Source organism: Serinus canaria, chromosome 1A, assembly GCF_022539315.1.
Source record: "Serinus canaria isolate serCan28SL12 chromosome 1A, serCan2020, whole genome shotgun sequence".
Taxonomy (NCBI): domain Eukaryota; kingdom Metazoa; phylum Chordata; class Aves; order Passeriformes; family Fringillidae; genus Serinus; species Serinus canaria.
In genome coordinates this window covers 2,161,572-2,187,665 of record NC_066314.1, presented here as the reverse complement: position 1 = coordinate 2,187,665, position 26,094 = coordinate 2,161,572, and positions in this window count along the sequence as shown.

Below are 26,094 nucleotides of genomic sequence, written 5' to 3'. Positions count from 1 at the left end.
AGCCACTCCAGCAGCTTCCCAGCATCTCTGTGGATGTTCAGAAAGGTCTTTTGGTCACTTGTGGTTTATTTTTGGTCAGAGGAGCTGGGCTGGTATCCCTGTGTGCCACCACCCATCCTTCCTCCTCTCTCCAAGGCCACGTTCTCCCAGTGGAATTCACTGGGATGGGGTTGTTTATTTGCAGTGTCCATGATCTTCCAGCTTCCTGCAGATCAGGCTGTGCCCTGGCAGCAGTGTTTCCCCCAAGGGCAATGTGAGACCCCCACAGAAGGTCTCAGCGAGGTGGGAATGTGGGAATGTGGGAAGAGGATCCTTGATTGCCTTGACTGAAATTTGCTCACTGTTACCAACATTAAATCATCGAATCACAGGATGGCTTGGGTTGGAAGGGGCCGTAAAGCCCATCCAGTTCCAAGCCCCTGCCATGGCAGGGACACCTCCCAGTGGACCAGGCTGCTGGAAATGATTGGGGAAATATTGGGGAAATGATGGACCTGAGGCCAAGAGCTCTGTTGGAAACTCAGCTGCACAATGTAGCCCCACAAGAGCAAATCCAGCCCCAGAGAGGACACTTAATTGCCAGCTTTGCTCCAGGACCCACCTGTTTCATTTTTATCTCCCCTTCAGCTCCAGGGCCTGAGAACAAAGTGGGAGAAAGAAATTTTGTCGTGTTGCTCCAACCTTGTGAATACACTTTGGAGTCCTGGGCTTCTGCCGGGTTCCTGCTGTTTCCCTCCTGGGAGTTCCCACCTTTGTGAATTCCAGGAAGACCCAATAACATTTTAAAGGCAGGATGTGAAATTGGATTACGTGGGACACAGCCTCTGAGCAGAGAGAGGTGGCTGTCCTTAAAGCCCAGCAGCAATGTCTCCTTTTTCCCTGCCTGGGACCTTCAGTGACCCTTGCACAGTGAAGCCCATGGTTATTCCATTTCACCTTGCAGCATTCCTGCTGTCATTGATGATATTTGCCAGCCTGCTTTTTCTCTTTCTGAATGCCATGAAGGGGAGGATGCAGCACACGCCAGTGAAAAGCACAGTCACTGCCCTGCCACGATTGTTCCCTGCTCACAATGGGAGAGATGCATCCAAATAGGACAGAAAAATATCACTTTGTCAGCCTGAAGTAGGTGTGCAGCACCTAATCCAGCCATCCATCTTCTCTCTGCTCTCAGCAATGGGAGGGAGAGGGGAGAAGCAGGCAACAATGACAGTATCATGGGAACAGGGACAGCGCTGCTGGAGGGAGCTGAGGGCTCAGGGAGGGCTCTGTGCCCTGGGGAAGCATTCATCAGACACAAAAGGGCACGTGCCACACCAGGATAGCTCTGCTGGTGTTATTATTATTAATATTTACTCCATGTGATGCTTCAGTGTTGCAACAGGACACGAAATAACACAGACACTGGAACTCCAAGGTAAGAAGAAGGGAAGTTTATTTCCTGACTTGTTGGGAAGGATGAAAGTTTGGCAAGAAGGTCTCACAGATATGTGTGCTTGGCAGAAAGAATTTGGAATGTAGAATCTGAAGAAAGAATAAAAATGAAAGCAAGTTTTGATATAGAAGAATTGCTGAGCCAGTCTTAGTGGATAACCAAGGAGGCAAAGGGTGTGTGAGTTAGAAGGGGTTTTATGGCTTAGAGCAAAGGATAAACCCAGCCCAAACCAGAAGATGTTTGTACCCAGCAGGAAGAGAGCACAGGCAAACAAGGAAGCAAATGTGGCAAGGAGAAAAAAGGGCTCAGGATTTTCCACTGCAAGAAAACTGAAAAACAACTTCTGGCTGAAACTGCCATGTGCTGACTGTGAGAGACTGGAGAGCAGTGCCATGGATGTGGGAATTACTGGAGTTATGATTGGCTGTAGGGAACAGTTAAGGGATAGATGGTTCTACTGTATGAGGTGCTCAGCAAAGAAAAGTATAAAATTCAATGTAACCAAACCCAAAGGGTCTCCAGGCCTGCCTGCAGCTGGAGCTGAGCTGGGGCACAGCTCTGTCACCCACGGCCCTGGGCTGCTGGGATATCTTGGGTACAATAAACTGCATTTTGGATAGAATAAACTGCATTTTGTATACAATAAACAGCACTTTGGAGAGCCCCCTGGAGTCCTGCATCTCTCATTCAGGCTCTCACACTGACTCCAATAATTATAGACTTTCAAAAGTGACAGTGGATTGGAGGATGAAATTGCCACCTCTCCAATGACACTGGACAAGCCAACAGTCCATCAAATTTCTCCTCCTCCAGAGAGGAATGTAAAAACAATAATAATTTACATAAAAGTGAGTGAGAAACTCCGTTACAAGGATGTAGACATCAGAGGGCTTAGAAGAACTTAGAAGAACTTAGAAGAACTTAGAAGAACAGGGTGACACTTCAGCTCCTCAGGCAGGGCACAGCCTCAGTGCTCCTTCCAAGCCCCAAGCAGCCAAGTGGAAAAGAGGAAATCCTGCAGCCCCGTTCCCAGCTCTGCCCAGGGATGGACTTTGGGGCCAAACAGCTTCTGGAGCAGGCTGGAGGTCAGCCCTGGACATGAGACCAGCTCCATGTGAAGCATCCTTCCCTCCAGAGCCCCAGGGTCATTCCCATGGGAATAATGGCATCCCTCATCCTGGCAATGCTCAGTGTGATGGTGTGAAGGGAAGTGTGAGTGAGGTTAGAAGGTAAAATTATCTCTGATAGTTTCAGCTTTGCAAAACCTGCAGTTTCCCCCCAGATCTTGTCTCACAGAATCACAGAATGGATTGGAAGGGACCTTCAGGGTCACCCAGTTCCAGCTGCCCTGCCATGGGAGGGGGACACCTTCCCCAAGGGCAGGTTCCAGAGGGAAGCTGGAATGAATCCTGCTCTGCTCTGAAACCCATTCCTGGTGTCATCCCAAGCTGCAGTGACAGCAAGGCACTCCTGCTGTCTCCTTCTGTCCCAGGATGTGCTGGTGATGTCAGAGGGAAGAGGGCTGGCACGAGAGCTGCAGCTCAGGCCTTCTGCACAAGGCACCCCCTGATGTGAACTCAAGCAAAAAACCATCTGGGGCTCTGCTCTCACAGCAATCAGGCCTGAAAGGAACCATTCAGAGGGTTCCTGAACTCCTCTAGTCCTCTCCAATGTTCTGGTACCCAGGAAGAACCAAAGGGAATCTGCAGTAGGAATTAACACGGTGCAGAGAAATTCCCCAAGGAATAGCATCTTCAGGAACACTTCCAATAAAAACCCAAACAAATAAACAAACCAAACCAAGCCCCAAATAACAAACCAGGAGCTCTTTGGGGCTGCATCCTCTCTCTCCTCCCATCTCAGTCTCACAGGCCAGGCTGCCCTCTTGCAAGGGGTGGCAAAGACAAGGGATGAGGGGAGATATCAGAGCAAACACCCATCCCTCAGCACCACGTTGCATGGCTGCTCCTCTGGGGCTTTGCAGGAGCTGCAAAATGCAGCTCCAGAGCTGCCAGAGTCACGATGATGGGGTGACAATGAGGGACACAGGAGGAGCTGGTATTCAGGGGGGATGCTGGAGCATCCCCCCTGAATGCCTTGATCCATTTGGTGCCTGACTCTGCACAAAGCTGTGCACTGAGAAACCCAGAGAAGAGTGTCTGGGTGAAGTTTGGCAGGGTGTGATTTGTGTTTGTGAATGTCTGTGACAGCAGAAGGGAGGAACCCTGCTGTATTCACCAGGGGGGAAATCCTGCTGTGCTCCTGCCTGGGCCCAGTGAGGCATTTCCAGGGGTGCCCTGATGCCCGAGAGGCTGCCTGGAACAGAGGCTGGACAGAGCTAGAGAATAAAGTGGGGATGTATTAAAGGCCTAAATAGACACACCCTGGGCAGGGCAAGAGCCTGGCAGAGGCAGTGTTGGAGTCCTGGATGCTGGGAATTTGAGACTTTCTGTGCTGACAGACTCTGACTCCCAGGAGAGCACTGCATTTCACCTGAGGCCTTGGAGAAGGCTTCAAAATTAAATTATAGAACTGGAATTGCAGGTGTGTGGTTGATTAGAAGTGTGTAATATCACAGGGTGGGAAACTTGGAGTTTGGGGTTTTAGAATATAGTAAAATATATAAAGCTAAGATGGAGGTTTTAGGGCAGTAGCTGGTCCTTCTTCTTCACCTTCTTCACCACCTTCTTTACCTTCTTCTTCACCTTCTTCTTCATCACCTTCTTCGCCTTCTTCACAGATCTGGGTGGTATTTTGTAATTAGGATTCCCAAGATTCACGAGTTACAAGGTCACAAGTTTTTTGGGCTGATAAGTTTGGTCCATTTGCATATCAGGGGTTAATTGTCCAATTGCAGTTTCAGGTGATGAAGTCACATTCCCCCAGTTTGCTGCTCCCAGGTCACTTTTGTTTGTCCTTTTTGGGCCTGAGGCTGTGAGGTGTCCTTGGCTCTCAGGGCAGAGGGATTGTTCTGTCTGCCCAAACTGTGCAGGGAGCTCACAAACCCTGCCTGGAGCTCAGAGCTGCACACTAATGCAGGACAGGAGCTGGAAAATGTAAAAACTAGAATTTAAGGCATCAGCCCAGGCTGGATCTGGCTGGCAGAGGTGCCTCCCCCTCCTCTCCCTGCTCTGCTGTGGCAGCAGCTCTTTCCAGTAGCACATTTGGTGGATGGTCACACTCAGTGGTGCATGGACGGGCCTGAGCCCAAATCCACCCTCTGTGCTCTGGTGGATTTGGGCTCTGCCTCTGCTGTGAAACCTCAGTAAGAGGCAGGTTGAGAGCTGCAAACACTGCCAGGCACTGCAGCTTCACTCAGTCACAGAGCAGGAGCTTTTTGGGATGTGGTTCTGCAGATTTCACTTATCCCTGTGTGCCCAGAGTCTGCCTGCAAGGTTAACCCATCCCTGCAGGATCAGGAGGGGGAACACCAACCCCTGTTAACCCATCCCTGCAGGATCAGGAGGGGGAACACCAATCCCTGTTAACCCATCCCTGCAGGACCAGGAGGGGGAACACCAATCCCTGTTAACCCATCCTTGCAGGATCAGGAGGGGGAACACCAACCCCTGTTAACCCATTCCTGCAGGATCAGGAGGGGGAACACCAATCCCTGTTAACCCATCCCTGCAGGATCAGGAGGGGGAACACCAATCCCTGTTAACCCATCCCTGCAGGACCAGGAGGGGGAACACCAATCCCTGTTAACCCATGCCTGCAGGACCAGGAGGGGGAACACCAATCCCTTCCCTCTCTGCCAGCCTGCAGGAATTCTGCTGCAGGGAATGTTTGTGCTGGAGGTGTGGTAGCTCAGGGGTGTCCCCAGGGTCACTGGGGAGTCTCAGGTGGGATATGAGGGCACCAGGAGTCATGGATGGATGGAGGGATGGATGGATGGATGGATGGATGGATGGATGGATGGATGGATGGATGGATGGATGGATGGATGGACGGACGGACGGACGGATGGATGGATGGATGGATGGATGGATGGATGGATGGATGGATGGAGGATGGATGGATGGATGGATGGATGGATGGACGGACGGACAGACGGACGGATGGATGGATGGATGGAGGGATGGATGGATGAGGGATGGATGGATGGACGGATGGATGGATGGATGGATGGATGGATGGATGGATGGACACATGGATAGATGGAAGATGGATGGAGAAATGGATGGATACTGATGTTACCCAGCTCTCCCCATCACCTAAACCCCAGAACTGCCCTAACAAGCTTCCATCCAGCAAGAGCCCCACTAGAGATGCCTGGAAGGGCCCTCTGTATTTACAAAGCATTCAGAATTTGGGTTTTTAGTCTCAGGAATTTGTCCAACAGCTCAGTGACCCTGTGCAAATCCCTGCTGTGAGGATGCAGCCAGCAGGAGCAGCCCCCACCTGGAGGATGTCCTGGTGTTTGTTTTCAGCTTGGTTTTTACAAAGTGCTGCCTGCCTGTCAGAGTGGATGCCCCCTGGTTATTGTATCTCTCAGTGGTATCTGTGGTTTTACAGACATCTCCAGGATGTCATTTCTGCCTCTAAGCCACAAACTCAGCAAGATTTGCAAGGAAACACAAAACTTTGCAGTGCCTGAGCTCCCGGCTTGCTGCAAATCACTCTTGCCTCCAACACAAACTTATTTTTCAGTCCTGTCCAAACTCCTTGACGTTGGATTCGCCTTTTTACCAGCCAAACACAGAAATTTGCTGTAAGGGAAGACAAATCCTTCTGCAGAGTGTCAAAGGACTTCAACCCCCAGCTCCTGCAGGGGCACCTTTATCTGAGCTGGCTGGATCCCACCTGTGGGGTTTGGGGAGGGAAATTCAGCCTCCTCCTTCCCACACATCTCCTGCAAACTCAGGCAGCTTTCCCCCCTCACAGCACTGTTCAGAAGCTCAATTAACTAATGGCCTCAAAGTGCTGCCAGGATGGATGGCACCACAGGAGCACAAGTACTTCCATGGCTTTTCTAACAATAAAAAAATAAAAGCCACCTGACAAATCTCTGGCCAGAAGGGCCCAAGGTGTCAAAAGAGATGGACAGTGAGTAAGTGAGAAGGGGATGGGATTCCAATTCATCTTCCAGCTGGCACTTGTTTCATTTTTATCTCCCCTTCAGCTCCAGGGCCTGAGAACAAGGTGGGAGAAAGAAATTTTGTTGTGGACTTATGAATGTCTCTGATAAAGAGCAAAAAAAAACCCTCCAGGGCACCACAGTGACTCTCCTGTGTCTTTGCTGGTTTTGCTGTTTCTAAGGTAAAAAATCAGGCAGGAAAGGGGGAAAAAACCCAGACAACAGTTGGAAAAGACCTTTTCAGATCAGTTTTTAGTGCCATTAATAAGTGGAGAGGTGAGCTAAGGCTGTTATTGTTATTTTTCATAGAGTCACAGAGTCACAGAGTGGTTTGGCTTGGAAGGGACTTTAAAGCCCATCCAGTGCCACCCCCTGCCATGGGCAGGGACACTTTCACTGCCCCAGGTTGCTCCAAGCCCCATCCAGGTAGCCCTGAACATTTCAGGGGTGAGAAATTCACAATTTTTGAGTCCAGACACGTCAGGAAGGTACAAACCTCTCTCCAGCTTTCTGTTTAAAATAAACAGAATTTTAAACTTTCTGATTAAAATAAATAGGATTGAAATAAACAGAATTTTCAACTTTCTGTTCAAAATAAACCAACAAACACTAACCCCCAAGAGAATGCTATGTTTGACCTAAAGCTGTAGAAAAAGCTTCCAAAATTAAATGATTAAACTAAGGTTGTGGGTGTTTAATTTAAAATAAAAGTGTGTGATATCACATAGTAAAAAAAGTTAGAATTTAAAGTTTTAAAATATAATAATATCTATAAAACAAAATAAAAGGTTTAAAATAAAAACAAACCCTCCTTCTTCATAAGTTTAAGTAATAATATAGAATAAAATAAAAAAGTTCACATTACAAACCACAAGTAATTAGTTGTTAAGTTAAAAATAAAAATAATTTAAGTTTAGTTTCTTGATGAAACAATTTATCCTTTAAAAAACTTATTAAAAATGCAGCTGTATTTTTTTAGTTTATTAGCATAAAATACTATGCGAATAAATATAATATTGTGCATAAAACTCACAATTGATAAAACTATAACATAAATAAAAACGAATAAACATCTAAATCCAAACAAAAAATACCATCTCACACACCCTAACAAAAAAAAATAATTTAAAAAAATTTAAAATTTAACAGGTGGGGGATTGTGCTTGGCCACAGGTCAGCAGGGCTGTTGGAGTGATTGGCCCAGAGAGGTAAATTCTGATTTTACAGATTCCCTGGGTCAAAAGGCCCCCAGCCACCCCAAAACTTCACGTGTGCCACGTCCCTTGTGGGATTTTTGTGCTGAGTGGATGTGAGCAAGCCCAAATCAATAAATCACAGCTCCTGTCTGGTGGGGGTTGTTCAGTGGGCTCTGGGCACTTCAACTCTGCATTTTCTGCCTCTTGTGGCTTTAAATCATAACTTAATGTTGCATTAAGAGAAGGGTTTTTCTTATTTTTTTCCCCATTGAAACAGTCATTTTTGTTATCTTTTATCCCAATGAATTATCTTGGAGAGGGGTTGGAGAGTGACATTTAAAATGGGGGGAAACTGGAGAGATTGACTCAATTCCTGTACAAAAAAACACATTTTGGGGTTACTTTAAGGGAGGGTGAACACACTATAAAACCACTTTGTTGAGGGCCAGTGATGGACTGAAACCTTTGCAGGAACAAGAATCAGATCCATAAAAACAGAGCAATAAACCCATCAAAGGACCTTTCTTTGTTTTGTTTCATGTGAAAGTTTGTTTTTTGTGGGTTTTTTTTTTTCAATATGTAAAAACCACAGCTCTGTGTTCTCAGTAAAGGGGATTCTTCCACCTTTCTGTCCTTCCTCTGAGCTGCACCTCTGCTCAAATCCTTCCTCCTTTGTTCTGAGCAATCTCTGGGACTCCCTCTGCTCCTCCCTGGAGTGTTTGCCCCATTTCTCCAGTCCCTGAAGACTCTGGGGTTTTATTTAATGAACTTTGAGAGAGAAAATGAGTTTGGATGGATTTGCAGAGCACTGGGCAAATATGAAACTGTTTTTATTCATTTTCCTGCCCTGTGAGCAGGGCTGGGGGGATCACAACTATTGAATAATTTTACAGAACCACTGTTTTAGACATTTTTTGTCCATATCCACCTTATCAGAGGGATCCAAGGATTCAATGCCCTGCCCTTGGATGGGATTTGGGCAAGGAATGTGCCAAAAATCACTTATGAAAGTTTGTTTTTTACTTCCTTGGACATCAAGGCTCCTCCTGACCTGCCCAGGAATAAACTGCTCCCAGTTTACATCATGACAACAATTAATAGCAGAGATAGAAGAGTGCAGAGGGTTTAATGGATAAAATGGTTATAAAGATTAAAAAAACAGGGGTGACAAACTGGATCACAGGACCCTTTCCAGGCCTTGTATCCAGGATTAGGACAGGGATTCCACATCCACAAAACCCGTGGAAGACCAGCTCTTGTATTCCCACACACTTGGCAATAATATCTCATGCTTCCAGTGGAAGTGCATCCCAAAAAAATACAATTTACTCAGCAGGAAAACAAAAATAAAAATAATGGAAGGAAAGAACAAGCATGGCAAGCAAGCAGCAGGAATTGAGAGAAGATTTCATGGGTTGTCTGGGAGCACATCTGGATATATGGAATAATCCAGCACATCTGGATATATGGAATAATCCAGCAAGGAGCTGTAATCATCACCTGACACTTTTTGGTATTGTTATTCTAATTATTAATTAGATATTAATTAATTCTTTTCCTACCTCACAGCCTGCTGGACACCAGAGGCTCCTGTTGTTTCCAGCAGATTTTGGACCAGGAAGTTTCAACTGTTGCATTTCAGAGCTGTAAGAAAGACACCAGCAAGAAAAGCAAAAAAAAGCAAAAAAAGCAAAAAAAAAGGCAGAGATAGAGAGTTAGTAGAGTGTGAAAAAAAGAAAACACTTATGCAAAATAAATGGGGACAAATTTTGAAGCCAGGGATGGTGTTTGCAAAAATTGGCAGCCATTGGCCAACGCTCCCTTTCTGATTATTGCTCATTTGTGGAAGAAAATCAGGCATTATCTCCAGGGAGGCTTTCTGAGGTAAATAGATGGGCAGGCATGTCCAGCTGATTTTTGCCATCCCCATGTTTATGTTTCATATTTTTTCCTGGGCACACTTCAATCAGATCCCATCAAAACTCGTGGCTGGATCGGGGGGGTTGGGCTGAAATGAAGATGAAATGTTGCTCCAGAAAATTTCCAGCTGTCCAAAACTTGATCCAGGAGGAGCTGAGGCATTTGCTGGGTACTTCCAGAGCCTCAGGGGGTGGAAGTTTGGTGCAGATTTGGGATTATTTGTTCTGAGTTCCCACCAGCTCTCCCTAACAAGAACAATTTCTCAAATCCTCAGGGTGTGCATGGCACCAGGATTTTCTTTTTTTCACAGCAGCCTTGCAGCCAGGGGGCTGAATTGGAGCACTTTTCCATCTGGGCACATCCAGAGGCACTGGTGGAGCCACAGAGTCTGGATCAGCCCCTCTGCAGAGTCACCTGCCAGCTGTCCTGTCCTCCTCTGTGTCACCCAGGAGATTTGTGCTAGGCTTCAACCACATCCAGGCAAAGCCCAGCTTAGGAAAACCTGACCTCTCAAATCAAGCTTTTCATGATGTAATTTTTTTAACAGATTTTTTCTTCAGGCCCTGAGTTACAGCAGGATTCCAGGTGAGGTAGAACATTTTTTCAACAGGGCTTTGTTACTTGAAAAAAGGATAATTTGGGATCTGATGGCATCCCCACAGTTATGCCCCACTCTGAATTTTTCCAGAATAATCTGTTGCCAAGGAGTTTTGTTCATACAGGAGCTGGGTATTTTGGAGACACCAGGAATACACCTCTTGCACATTCTTGATCCATCCATCTTTGGACCAGGCTGGATATCATTTGCCTGACAGATGAAAGTGATTCCTTGGGAAATTCCTTTTTTTTTGCACAGTGCACAAGATGAGAGCAGGATGGGGGGTGAAGAAATCCATGAATTTCCTACGGATCTGGTGACCTAGGGCAAAATAAGTTATTTTTCTTATTGCTGAGTCTGGTGGCACAGGGAGAAAAGGCAAGTCAAGGACTCATCCTGCCTAAGGAGAAGGAGAAACTTTCTTAATTTGCTGAAAGTTTGCAGCCCCTGCATGGTGCCATGGGAAAGATTTGGGACTTTTACAGCTCCTCCACAAGATGGGTTGGATCTCCCCTCACTCTAAAACTGGGAAAACATCATCCTAGGAGGGTGCCTTGGTGCACTGCACGTCTTCACCTGAATCAGAGGATTTTTTACCTGTTTTATTGGATGCTGTTGATTCAGACCTCTCAGCCCTCGGCTGCTCCTGGCTCTCTGCCCTCAGCTGACGAGGAGCAGGGTTGTGCATCTGTCTCTGGCTGCTGCCACACCAAGCTGGTCCCTGTGGAATTTTCGGGGTTCCCTGATGAAGGGAGAAAATGATTAATCTGACTCCATGTTCTTAGAAGGCTAATTTATTATTATATTGTATTATATTATATTGTACTATATTACATTACATTACTATATTATATTGTATTATGTTATGTATATATTATATTATATTATATTATATTATATTATATTATATTATATTATATTAGATTATATTATCGATTCTATAATTATATCTATTATATTATATTAACTTAGATTATATTCGCTGATATTATATTATATTATCTTATATTATATTATATTGTCTTATATATATTATATTATATTATATTATATTATATTATATTATATTCTATTATATTATTATATTATATTATATTATTTATATTATATTATATTATATTATATTATGTTATAATGTAGAATGCTATACAAAACTATACTAAAGAATACAGAAATGATACAGCCAGAAGGCTAAAAACATAATAATGAAAACTCCTGACTCCTTCCAGAGCCCTGACACAGTTGGACTGGGATTGGTCATTAAGTCAAAACAATTCACAAGAAACCAATGAAACAATTCACCTGTTGGATAAACAATCTCCAACCACATTCCAAAGCAGCAAAACACAGGAGAAGCAAATCAGATAATATTGTTTTCTTTTTCTCTGAGGCTTCTCAGCTTCCCAGGAGAAAAATCCTGGCAAAGGGATTTTTCAGAAAATATGACGGTGGCAGGTCCCCTCTGTCACACACCCAGATGAGACTTGGCTCTGTCCTGCACTGCCCACAGGAATCACAGCTCCCCAGGCATAAAAGCACGAAGGAAAAAAGTAAAATACCAGGCTGGCAGTGTGGGAGGCACTGATGTTGTTCTGCCAGCGTTTGTGACTTCCCTGCTGGCCCCACAACGTCTCAGGGTGTCCTGGACCAGGGGAAGGGTTTTGTGTGGAGCAGCAAACGTTGGGTGGATGTGGCTGAGGAGCCAAGCCAGCACACGTGAGCCCTGCAGGCTGTGAAGCCAGAGGGCTGCAGGAGGACCCCAGACCCCTTCAAACCCTGAACTGTTTTCCTTTTCCACTCTGGAATGGTGAGGGTGAGAGGAATGGCTGGACCGTGCCTGTGTTCTCCAAAGTTCCTACAATGGCTGATCCCTGAAGATTATCCCTACATCTTCTTCAAGCTCTTTGTGTTTAAACATTTTCCTTACAAAGGCAGCTTTCAAGCCTGCATTTGAGGAAGAAATATTAAGCTGTTTTGACAGAGAAGAGACACGTATCAGAGAGGGTTTCTCTCTGCAGCCTCAGACCTCCCCAGCTCCTATTTATGCTGTGTTTGAGCGTAAGGAGAGTCTGCTTTTATCTGTCCAATGGATTTCTGTTGCTGTGATCATTTCTCCCCTGGGAAAGGTGTCTGTGGCTCTTTCCACCACCACAGAAACACAAAAGACCCCTTTGCTTTTTTTTGTCAGGGAGCCAATGTGGAGAATTTCCTGCTCTCTCACATGGGGGTAGGGACTGGCTGGGAAAGAACATCTCAATTGAGTTTCCCCAGATGAAACACCACTTAGCCTCCTCTTGCCAGTGCCCTGAACACCAGTGCTCTCCAAACACTGTGTTTTCTTCTTCCTGGTGGATTTAAAAAAATAAAAATTAAAATAAATAAAGAAGAAGAAGAAAAAAAGAAGCAGCTTTGCTGGTTTGTGGTTTAGAAGAATGTCCAACCCCCGTGTCTCCAGCAGATACTAAAGAATGCCAAGATGTGCCTGTGGATGATAAATCACCCTCCAACTTCGAGCAGAGTTGGGTGGTGCCTCAAAGTGCAGGGAAAAGGAGGGCAGGGGGAGCCAGGAGAGCAGAGCCCAGGCCCCACCACGAGTGGAGGCTCCATCCTCCCTCTGTGGAGTGCTTTCCATCTGGGAGTAAGTGAATTATCCTGCTGGGGCTGATAGCCCCACTGACAGCCTGCTTGCCTTTAATGGGTTGATAAAAGGATGGTGACAAGGAGATTAATAGAGATAAGACTCCAGGCTTCTTGCAGGAGAACCATTATCATTAACAGCATTAATTAGCCCATAATACACTGTACAAAAACACCAGATCCATCCAGTCCAAAGGGAAGCAACCTGACAATTGTCAGTAATGTGATAGCTCAGCATTAGCATGCACTGATCATTGAATATCTTTATCATCCTAACCTGGCCTCTGGAAAAGGGAAGAATTCCCAAGGCTGCCTTGCAGGCAGCATCTCCACCCAAGTCATTAAAAAGATACATGATTATGGAAGGGAGAGCTGCAAGGAAGGGAGCAGCTCCAGAGCCCTTTGCTATCAAGCCAGCCCGTGCAGGATCAGTCCAGTTGTACCCTCTGGAAACCTTTTTAAAGGCTCATTCAGGTGGACTGAATTCCCTCTAAACCTGACAACATTTCCCAGCAGAGACTGGCAGGGCCTTTAGAAGGACTCCTGGAGAGATCTGAGATTAACCCATAGGAATTCTACCTCACATGTAGAGGTAGAATTAGAATTAGAGTGAAATTAGAATTATTACAATTAGAGTTAGAATTGGAATTAGAATTAGAATTGGAATTGGAATTGGAATTATCAATTTCTCTGTAGAGATATAGATAGAATTTGAGTATAGCCCCACCTTGAGGGGTTCCAACCTAGAATTAGAATTAGAATTAGAATTAGAATTAGAATTAGAATTAGAATTAGAATTAGAATTAGAATATTAGAATTAGAATTAGATTTATCCATTTCTCTGTAGAGATATTGATAGAATTTGGGTAAAACCCCACACTGAGGGGTTCCAACCTAGAATTAGAATTAGAATTATTAGAATTAGAATTAGATTTATCCATTTCTCTGTAGAGATATAGATAGAATTTGGGTATAGCCCCCAACTGAAGGGCTCCAACCTAGAATTAGAATTAGAATTGGAATGAATTAGAATTAGAATTAGAATTAGAATTAGAATTAGAATTCAAATTATCCATTTCTCTGTAGAGATATAGATAGAATTTGGGTTTAGCCCCAGACTGAGGGGTTCCAACCTAAAATCAGCCTCATCATCCAGCAGCCTGGATGTGCAGAGGTGATAAATTAAATTAAGTCAGAGAGAAGCTTTGCCCTGTTACCCTTGGGCCAAACCCCAAGGCTCGAGCTAAGGACAGAAATGAAGTGTGGAATCAGTTTGGGTTTAAGGTGATCAGTTCTCTTTGTAAGAAATGTATCCCAGAATCACAGGTGAGACCCTGGATCAAAGCTGAACCAGGCTCGTGGTCCATGATCAACAGAAGTTTATCCCAGCTGAAAAGCTCTAATCAGGGAATCTCACAGCCACCCCTGTCCAGCCACTTTAGCATTTTATTGTGAATTCCAGTCTCTCCTAGGATCCAAACTGAACCTCTTTTTGCTGAAAATTCAACTCATCTCTTCTTATTTTTCTCCTATAAAAACCAGAATTGGTCTCATCACTTTTTCAAGTACCTCCAGCCTCCTGGAAGGCTTTTATTGCATCTCCACCTGGCTCCTGTTTCCTTGGCTGAAGAAATACAATTCCTTCAGCCTGTTTTGCTGATTCCAACAGTAATCAAACTTCCAGAGAGGTTTCCCTCTGAGCACAGAGCCCCTCTCAGCCAGGAGCCCAGAGACTTTTTTTCCATGAAGCTTTCCTGCAGGTTGCTTTTTTCCCCACCAGCACAAAGTGCGTCAGGAGGAATGTGGAATTTGAATCCAGCTGCTCCTGGTGCCTCAGCAGCCTGAGGAATGTGGGTCTGGGAAGGATTTTGGGAGGTTCTGGGGGGTTAGGCTGATCCCCAAATGGATTTATATCCATTTATATCCAGCCTGACCCTGGAGATTATCACAGGACTCTGCATCAGCCATGGCTTTGAGATAACCTTTCCAGGGAGCTCCCAGAAAAAGGCTGAGAGGATTTTTTTAACTCAGAACCCCATTATTTTATTTCTTAATAATTTTTAAATTATTATTTTATTTTAATAAAAACTCAAAAGCAACACCTCCAGGAGATGTTTTGTCCCAGATGCTGAACTTAGGCTGGAATGAAACTCTGCTCTTTGTGGAGAGAAACCCAAACTTTGTTCAGCCTGGATATCCAACCTTTAGAGGAATTACACTTGATGAGACTTGAATTACACTTATGCATCTCCTATTTTAATTTTCCCGTCTCACAAACAACTCTGGTCCAAATATAAGGAAATGTTTGTTAATTTATGTATTTATTTGTTTGTTTGTTTGTTTATTCAGTAATAGAGACAATCTTTGTGTTCCCTCAGGTTGCCACCCTTTTTATATCTAAAATAATTTATTTTGCTTTCTCGCAAACGGCTCCAGTCCAAACAGAAGGAAAGGGTGATTTATTTATTTCTTTATTTATTTATCTAATTACTTTTTGATTTATTTTGTGATACAGGCAATGTTTGTGCTCCAAATTCCTCGGGATTCAGCACTTTTATGTCTAAAAGCATTTCTCTGGCTGTCGGAGTGGGTGTTGTGACCAACCCCCTTGTGTTGTCCCCCCCAAGAGGGACAACCACGACCAGCCTGTCCTGCTGTGGTGGGATGAACACCCCCCCCAGCAAGGATTTTGCAGCTCCATTTCCCAGCCCTTCCATTTCCACACTGTCCTTCCAAGAGGGAACTTGTCACTATAGGACACGAAATAACACAACGTGCACACACTGCTGTTTTTAAGGTAAAAAAAGGGGAGTTTGTTTTTTGACTTCAACATTTATAGATTTCCAAAAGTGGCAGTGGATTGGAGGGTGACAGTGCCACCTCTCCAATGACACTGGACAAACCAACAGCCCAACAAATTTCTCCTCCTCCATAAACAAATGCAAACCAATGTGTTATTTACACAAAGGGTGTGAGAAAGCTCATTACAAGAATGTCAACATCAGAAGGCTCAGAAAATCTTAAAAATCAGGGCAACAGGAACTGGCTTGGCAATGGCAGGGAAGAGCTCTGATCATCTGTAGAATTCTTCTTCACTCGGGGTCACCAAATGTGGTTGTGCTTACAGGGGTCCCAGGATGAGGGAAGAGATGGGAATCTTGACTCCATGTTTCAGAAGGCTGATTTATTATTTTATGACATACATTGTATTAAAAGAAAATTATATATTAAAACTATATTTAAAGAATAGAAGAAAGGATTTCATCAGAAGGCTAGCAAGGAATAGAGAGGAATGATAACAAAAGCTCATGACTCTCAGACAGTCCGAGCCAGCTGGACTGGGATTGGCCATTAATTAGAAACAACCAACATGGACCAATCCCAGATCCACCTGCTGCATCCCACAGCAGCAGATAATTATTGTTCACATTTCGTTTCTGAGGCCTCCCAGCTTCTCAGGAGAAAAAGATCCTAGCAAAAAGGTTTTTCAGAAAATATCATGGTGACACTTATCCACACCATTGTATTTTTGGTGACACAGTTGAGTTGTGGCCTTGGAAGCTCTGGTTTAAAGGTTGGGTTCCATGATCTGAGGGGTTTTTCCCAACCTAAACAATTCTCTGATCTCACCTGTGCTCAAGAATCAGCTATGAAAGCATTTCTAGCTGTCCAAATCCTGAAAAAAAAAAGCCCATTCTGCTGGGGAGGAAGGGAAGAATGAAATCTTCCTTGGGGGGATGAAAACTGGGAAATGAAACAGAGCAGGCAGCAGAAAGACTGACAGCCAGAGCCTGCTGGATCTATGACTATTGACTGCAAGCTTGGTTAAGGTGACAGTTCCCAGTTATAACATCACCCACCTAAAAGCAGAAAGGAAATATCAATAATGAAATGGTAAATGCACCCAAAAAAAAAAAAAGAAAGAAAGAAAAAGAAAAAAGAGCAGAGCAAGGCTGTGAAATAACAGGACTGCACTGATTAAGACAGACAGAAAGTGATGGTGCTGCAACAGCTCTTGGCAGTGCTGGGAATGAAAGTCTACATTTCATTGTGAAAAAAACATAAAAGGAGATGAATTTGTTCCCGTGCTGCCTGCAGCTTTTGGTAGGCTGTAAAACAGTTTGCCTGCTTTCTCTGAAGGAATTGCTTTGAGCAAACATCCGAGTCAGGAGGGTTTTTCTTTTTTCTTCCTTACAGAAGATACCTGGATATAGGTATATCCTAGTAGTAACCTACTCCTCCAGCTCTGGGTGGACCCACAGCTCTCCATGTATTTTATGAGGTCTGAAATGGCTGGAGGTCAGTGGTTTCTGAAGAAAACAAATGAAGCAATTGGTTCTTGCTGCTTGGTGCATATTTCCCATTGCTTGAGGAGAAAATTGGCCCTGGAGCTGTGAGCATGCACCAGTGTGCGAGGGAGCAGGGGTCAGGCAGGCACAGCATTGCTGTAAATAACAGGAAAATGTGTCCCTTTGCATGGGGTTGGGATCCAGGGCTTATTTCCCTGGAGCTCCACATGTCCCGTGTTATTTATGGTCTCTAATGGCCCCATCCCAAACGGGGGCAGCTCCACAGATGGGCCTGGCTCCCCAAAGGGGACTGTCCCAGGAGCTGGGCAGCACCAGCCTCCTTCTCCTCCTCCTGCTCCTCACTCTGTTCTTGTCCAGGGCACCCTGGAGGAGCACCTTGCTTTGGGGTCAGGCTCAGTCCTCTTCTGTCTTGAAGAAATACAGGCTGTGCACAAGACTTGGAAATGATTCTGAAGTGCAAGGTAAAACCAGGCTTTGTGCAAAGAGTTTCCTGGCAAGGGAAGGTTTTTTAGGATTGTGGTGTTCCTGTACTCAAGATCAGCGCCCTAAATCCATGGATCTCCTCCCCTATCCTTTGGGGGCTTTCAGCATTTTGGGGCCTGAGCTGAGGTGCCCCCAAATCACCCAGGGCTGAGCTTTATAGGGTCATTATCCTTTTTGTAAGGCTTTGGAAGCCACTTGGAAAAAGAGACGCTTGGTTTTTGTTGGGATTGAAACGGTTTTGATCGAAAATGGGAAAATGGGATCGAAACGGGATCAAAAATGAGATCAAAAATGGGATCAAAATGGGATCAAAAATGGGATCAAAATGGGATCAAAGATGGGATTAAAATGGGATCAAAAATGGGATCAAAATGGGATCAAAGATGGGATTAAAATGGGATCAAAAATGGGATCAAAATGGGATCAAAGATGGGATCAAAGATGGGATCAAAGATGGGATTTAAATGGGACCAAAATGGGATCAAAGATGGGATTTAAATGGGATCAAAGATGGGATTGAAATGGGATCAAAGATGGGATTTAAATGGGATCAAAAATGGGATCGAAATGGGATCAAAAATAGGATCAAAATGGGATCAAAAATGGGATCAAAGATGAGATCAAAAATGGGATCAAAATGGGATCAAAATGGGATCAAAATGGGCAGATTTTCCACCTCTTGCCCCTTCCCTCGATCAGCACTTGCCCCAGGACGAGGAAGGATGTAATGAATTGCAAGAGGATGGGTCCAGCCCTGCCCTCTCAGGGCTTCTTCCATGGATTTATGGAGAAATCCATGGATTTCCTCCCCTGACACCTCCAGGTCTGTGCATCTTGCTTACATAAAAATGTCACAATTTCATAAAACCTCTTTTCCAAAACCAGCTCAGGAAACCTCAGCCTCCCCGTGCAGCTCCTTTTCCCCACATCCAAAAATTGTCTCACAGCTGCTTGTGGGACCACACCAAAATCACATCCATCAAACACCTCGGCAAAAAAAAAAAAAAACAAACCTGCTGGAGGTTGTTTTGTTGGTGCTCTCTTGTTGTGCGTTTAAGGGTTATTTTCAGCCAGGTTTATTTAGCAGATTTTCAAAATCATCTCTACTCAAAATACCAAGTTTGTGATGGCACAAAATCTGCCCTCCCCTCCTGAGGTGAAGGCAGCTGCTCTCCCTTATTTTTTTAGCACAGACCAGCCCCTGCAGTCCCAGGCTCAGGTTGGGTATTTGAGAACATTTCTTCCCTGAAAGGGTTTTCCAGCCCTGGCACAGGCTGCCCAGGGAAAAGGTGGAATCACCATCTCTGGAAACGTTCAGAAAATGTGCAGATGTGGCACTTGGGGATGTGGTTTAGTGGTTGGGCTTGGCAGTGCTGGGTTAATGACTGGACTTAATGATCTTTGAGGTCTTTTGCAGACTTAATCATCCCATGGGTAGCCTGTAAAAGAGAGGAAAAATCTGTTTTACCAGGGGAATATTTCCTCAGCTGGTGTAAAAATTGTAGCAAGTTTTTCCAAAGGCCAGGATGGATGATGGCAGCCCAAGGATTTCCCACCAAGCTCCACAAATTCTGGACGAAATAATCACAATTCATTGCAAGTCCTTAGCAAAACAAGCACACAGCTTGGTGCCTAAATTCCCCCACCACCTCAGCTATTTTTGTGTACAGCCAGCCAGCTCTGTATTTATTTTCCCAGCATCATCCCCTGCTTGTTTTACAGGAGCAGGGCTTGACACACAGGGCGTCAGGCAAATAACTCGCCCAGTGCTTAAAAACAAAAAAAAAACAAAACAAAACAAAACAAAACAACAAAAAAAAAAAAAAAAAAAAAAAAACCAGAAAAAAAGCAGAAAAAAGTCAGGAATCACAGCCTGGCACTGTGCAAATAAACACATCAGTCCTCTGGAAAACCGTGGGTGTGGGATTTGGGGGAAGGTGAGGGATTGGGAGCAGGGGGACAAGAAAAGGAGCTGAGTTCAATGAGTGTGTTTGAGTGGCTGGTTTGTGGGGGCTGCATCTCACAGGCACATTCTTCTCCCCTTAAAGCAGTCTGAGCTTCCTGTACTCACTACCAAGGCAACAAATCCCCGCAGGGAAGCAGGGTGAGCTCCCACGGAGTGGTTGTAAACAGCAGTGAGAGCAGCCACTTGTAGAGGTTCAATGGCCAAGCCCAGAGCAGCTCAAAAAATACAGAAAAAATACGTTTTTGGCATCTAAAAACATCTCCCTACAGAACCCTGGGGTGGACCTCATGAACACCCAGTGCAGGGTGCCCCCGTGAGGGACAGGGAGTGTCAGATGTGCTGCTCAGAGCCTGAGGGATGCTCAGACACACTCAGCGACCTGTGCTGATGGTGCTGGCAGTTTTCCTTCTCACATCTGACTCCAAACTCCTCTCCCTCAGCTCAGCTGCTCTGAAAACTGAGCAGGGAGAGGTGGTTAGGAAGGAGCTGGGAGCAGAGGGAGCTGTGCAGGGCTTGCTGTTAATGGTGATGACCTGACCTGTGGGCACTGCAGGTGTCACCGCCTGGGCTTGACCCTCAGCAGCCCAGTCTGGGGCAGGGACTGTCCCCTCTCATCCTGGGGAGCCAAAGCACAGCCCTGTGACACGACAAGGAGGGGGGCAGCTTTGCCTGTCACCTCTCCCAGCAGGACCCCCAGGCCTCGGGGAGAGCAGGGCTGGAGCTCAGCTGGTGGAGCTGAGCACGGCTGGTGACCCCGTGGCCTTTGTGACAAAGTGTGCTCAGCCCTGAGGCTGCAGAGGTTGGACACCTCTGGCTGATTTATCCAGAGGCACCAGCACAGCCCAGCATGGTCCCAGACCCAGGAAGTTTGTGGAAGATGGATAACACAGATATTAATGGGCCGTGGGGGAAGGCAGCAGGAGATGTGAGGAGGAGGATCTGTACCTGGCACTTGCCTTCCAACTATAATTGTGCCTTGTCTGCATGATGGAGGGATTTGAACTTGCAGCTTCCAGGGCTGGAAAATCTCCGGGGACTGTGGGGAAGAGTGGGGGCATGGCTGCACTGCTGAGCCACCAACGGAGGGGTTCAAGGCTGAATCCCCTGCCAGACATTCCCAGTTAGCAGCAGGAACATGGGAGAGCATCTCCGTGCCTGTGGCATTTTTGGGGTCCCCTGTGACAGGATGAACTCGATAGCATCTGCTCCATGTGTCTGTATAGGCTACTTTGCTATATTCTTGTATTGTATTGTATTGTGTTTAATTCTATTATATTCTATCAGCTTATTGGTTCATCGCCTTAGCTTCTATGCTCATCCTCTTCTCTTTCTATTATCTTCTCTTCTCTTAATCATTATCTTCTCTTATCATATCTTATCGTCATATTATATTTCTATTTTTCCCTCGCCCCCCTTATAGTTAGTGTATATTTCCATTCTATTACCATTGTATCACCCTTCTTCTCACATTATATCACATTTACTCACCTTACCCTATCCACATTCTATCCACTTAATCCATTATATCCACCTTATATCACACTTATTCACTTATATCACATTAGATCTGTATCTCACATTATATCACTTAGATCACTTTCATCACATTATATCACATATAATCCTTATATCACATTATATCCCATTATACCTCACATATATGCAATTATATTATTTAATTATCATTATCTTATATGATATGATTATATTATATTTATATGTATTCTCATTATCTTCTTTACTATTATATTATCTTTAGCTTACTTTCTCTTATATTATATTATCTATCTCTAACTTACTACGTATACTTACGTTAGCAGCGAAGGATGTTCAGACAGAAGCTTAACAATTCTACTGAATCCCGTCATGACAGGTAAGTTTGGCCTTGGGCGCTTGACTCCATCTATTGTGTCAGGTGACTCCATCAGAGTAGCCACACAGCCTGACAAAAATACAAACATGGCCATTGAGTCAAAACAATTCACATGGAACCAATGAAACAATCACCTGTTGGATAAACAATCTCCAACCACATTCCAAAGCAGCCAAACACAGGAGAAGCAAATGAGATAATATTGTTTCCTTTTCTCTGAGGCTTCTCAGCTTCCCAGGGGAAGAAATCCTGGCAAAGGGATTTTTCAGAAAAAATGACAGTGCCACATGCCCATCCTCACTGTCTGCCCTCAGGCAAGCCTGAGAGCAGCAGAGAATTTCCCCCACTGCACGTTCCTCCCCAACAGCTGGGTGGGTTTGGGGTCCTCGTTGGCACAGCCCTATTTTTGTTCAATCCATGGGTGCTTAGGGTGGCTTCCTATCCCACCAAAATCCAAACTGATCCCTTGGTCCTCCCTCAAGACAACAATCACAGGTAATGCAACTGTCCTGGTTTGACACTGGCACAATGCCAGTGCCCCCATGAAAATAGATTCTCCTTAATGGCTGCTGTGAGATGGGACCAGGAATAGAGCAGAGCAGGCTCCAGCTTGGAAATAAAGGGAAAAAAAAAAAACCAACAACTTTTTTAACCTACAACTATAATAAAAGGAACACACCCAAAATTCAAAATGAAAACCTTCTGAAACATTCCTCCTCCCCCCAGCCAGTTTCCACCCAAGCACAGTGAGACAAACCTTGGATTCTCAGTCAAGTTACCACCCCTGAGATAACCAACTCCCAGTTCATCAAGGAGGGAGGAGTCCCTCGTGTGCCACAGGAGACTCAGCTGAACCCCCTGTGCTCTCAGAGGGGTCTCCATGTCCTCAGTGGCCACACCAGGTGCCAAAATTCAAATCTGAGCACCCATTGGTTTGACCACAACCTCCCAAAAAACTCCATTCCTTCTCAGCTTAGGACAGCAGCACATCCTAAAATACAGACGGGAAAGAGATCAGCCAGGCTGAGCCTTGGAACACGGCTCCTGTGAGGATTGGGATTGTTCAGCCTGGAGGAGGCTCCAGGGAGAGTTTCTTGGGAGATTTTAGTGCCTGAAGGGGCTCCAGGAGAGCTGCAGAGGGACTGGGGACAAGGCCTGCAGGGACAGGAGCCAGGGAATGGCTCCCAGTGCCAGAGGGCAGGCATGGATGGGATCTGGGCAATGAGGAATTCCTGCCTGGGCTGGAACTGCCAGAGCAGCTGGGGCTGCCCCTGCATCCCTGCAGTGTCCAAGCCCTTTAATGATTGCAATGTGCAGTCTCCAGCCAAGTGCAGGAGAGGTGGGAATTGATCACTCTGCTACACAAGACAATAAAATTCACAGAATTCACAGAACTCACAGAATTCACAGAATTCACAGAATGACTGGGTTGGAAGAAACCTTCAAGATCATCGAGTCCAACCCAGCCCCAACACCTCAAATGCATCCCAACTTCTGGCTTTGACCTTTTCTTGACAAGAATCCTCCAGTTATCAAAAGCAACCAGAGATTTTTGGGTGCTTCTTTTTCACAGGGCCAATTTCCTGCCCCTGGGAGTGGATGGAGCTCCAGGAAACCCAAGCCTAACCCTGAAGGAGACAGGGGAATGGCAAATTCCCCTGAAGGGCTTCCTACAGGCCACCTAAATATTAATCCTCCAAATTCCTTCAGAAATTGATTCCCAGCCGCTGTGCTCCAGCCTGCACCTGATTGTTCCACGTGTCCCATCATCTCTAGTGCCTGACTCTTTTCAAGGTTTGTCCCACTGTGTTTCAGCTGAGGGTTTGAAGTAGATTGAGGACAAATGGGGGTTTGGAGTGCTCCTCCCACCCCATTTCCTGCTGGCAATGCGATTTATCTTTCCCCAGACACACAATATTATGTGATTTTGATGTTCAGATGAACAATGATAATCAAGAAGACAAGAAGGAAAAGATTCATTTAATTTTTCTCCGTTCATGTGACACGTTTTATGCTCCTGCCTCCCTCCCCCTGTTTACTCCGAGCTTTCACTGATTCCAGGATCTGTTACTGGGTATTCCTTGGAAACAACTCATCTCTGTTTACTGTCTCTGCAGGAGGTACTATTGCCTCTCACAGCTAAAATTCATTTTTTTTTTTTCCCTGTTTGTGTTTTTCCATCTCCAACCTCCTTTCTTGCCTCCAATTCCAGAGCACATGGATATTCCAACTTCTTTGGAGACAAACCTGAGGGTATTAAATATGTGCAAGACCAGGGCTCGTGGTCAGGGCTTGCTCTGTGTGCCCAGTTTTGGTACCTCAGTGATGGAACCTCACCAGCCAAGGGCTACTCAGGGACTCCCCTCCATGATAACCCCACGGGGTGAAGGGGAAAAAAACTCCCAAATTTAACCATTTGTAGACCAAATCACCTGAATGTGAAGACAGGACTTGTCTCCAAAACAGTGGTGATTGATTTTGGTAAAACCAGGATGTTCTTCCAGCAGTGGGGGAATGGACAGACCTCACAATGACTCCATCCACAACTTTGGACATCAGCAGGAATTTCCTCATGGAAAGGGTGGCCAGGTACTGGCAGGCGCTGCTCAGGAAGGTTTGGTGTCCCCATCCATCCCTGGAGGTGTCCAAGGAAGGCTTGGATGTGGCACTCAGTGCTCTGGGCTGGGGACACGGTGGGGATTTGGCACAGCTTGGACTCCATGACCTTGGAGATCTTTTCCTACCTCAGTGATCCTGGCATTCTGTGACCTTCATTTCCATGGGCACCTGTTCTTCCTGAGGGAGGGACACAGTGCCAGGAGATGGAGCTGGGAGATCCAATGGCTCCATGGCTTGTTTTGAGGTGTCAGCTGTAGCCCTCAGCTTGGTCACTGATTATACAGGTGTAGTGGTCTTTTCAGTCAGGGTCACCATTTGTGACATTGTCCACAGGGGTCCCAGGATGAGGGAAGAGATGGGAAAGCTGACTCCATGCTCAGAAGGCTGATTTATTATTTTATGATCTATATTATATTAAAACTGCACCAAAAGAACAGAAGGAAGGATTCCATCAGAAGGCTGGCTGAGAATAGAAAAGGAATGAATGACAAAGGTTTGTCTGTGCCCCAGCCAGTCTGGACAGCTGGGCTGGGATTGGCCATGGATGAGAAACAACCAGGTGAGCCCAATCCCAGATCCACCTGCTGCATCCCACAGCAGCAGAGAATCCTTGGGCACAGTTTGTTCCTGAGGCCTCTCAGCTTCTTGGGAGGGAAAATCCCAAGGAAAGGATTTTTCATAGAACATGTCAGTGACATACAGAAGCATTTTCAAAAGAGGCATATTCCTTTTTTTTTTTTTTTTTTTTTTTTTTTGGAAGCACTCCTCATCTGGCAGTGCAGGTTTCCAGGGCTCATTTCTAGGGTCTGGCTTCTTGTTCTGGGATTGGTTCTAGGATCTGGATTTTTGTCCTGGCATCAGTTCTAGGATCTGGATTTTTTTCCTGGGCTCAATTCCAGGGTCTGGACTCCTGTCCTGGGCTCAGTTTTAGGGTCTGGATTTTTGTCTTGTGGTCAGTTCTAGGATCTCAATTTTTGTCTTGGGCTCAGTTCCAGGGTCTGGATTCTTGTCCTGGGGCAAGTTCAAAGGGTCTGGATTCTTTTCTTGAGGTCAGTTCTGGGGTCTGGATTTTCGTCCTGGGCTCAGTTCTAGGGTCTGGATTCTTGGCCAAGACCATCAGGATGGGCACCAGCCGTGTCTCCTCCTCCAGCCCCCAGCTGTGGCAGAAGGAGCTCAGCCCAGTTCCAGCAGGAATGATGATGTGAGGGATGATCCTTCAGTCTGAGGGTGCTGGGTAAGGCTGACATGGGGCAGATTTATTTTCTGGTGCTTGTCACCACCTCCGTGCCCCTGCCTGGGCCAGCCCCTGCTCTCCCTACCCACAGACTCCCTGCAGGGCTGGCTGGAGAGGGCACAGCTGCCAGCCCACTGCAGGGTGCCAAGGACAGAGAGCAGAGGGGACAGAAATGGGGGAAAGCCAGCAGAGACCCAGCCTGTGGAGAGCCATCTGTGCCTGCCTGCACTGACCCTTCCCCTGCAGCTCTCATTTCCAGGCAGCAAGCTGGAACTGTTTCCGTGCCTCTCTGCAGATGCCAAAGGTGCCTGAGCTCAGACTGGAGCTTTCAAGGGCACTCCTCATGAAATGCAGCACCACAAACCCTCCCAGGGCTGGAGCTGAGCTCTCCCCAGCTGTGTTTGGGTGGAAACCGTGCCTTGCTCCATGGTCCAGCCCAGCCTGTCAGGAGTGGGACAGGCACAGCCTTTTCCTGTCAGACTGGGGGATTTCTCTCTCTGTCTCTCTCCCTTTCCCTGTCTCGGTGCCTTTGGTGCAATGCAGCATTTTCTGCTCTGGCTGCTTGGCTCACTGGAGCTCTGAGAGTGCTGGAGGAAATGAGGGAGCTGCTCCGCAAAGCTGCCACCATTCCCATCTCCAGAGCATCCATGCTCAGCCCAGGATGGGGCAGAAGCCTCCAGAAGGTTTTTTACACCCTGGCTCTGCTGCTCTTATCAAAGGGAGGATTGGGAATGGAGAACCAG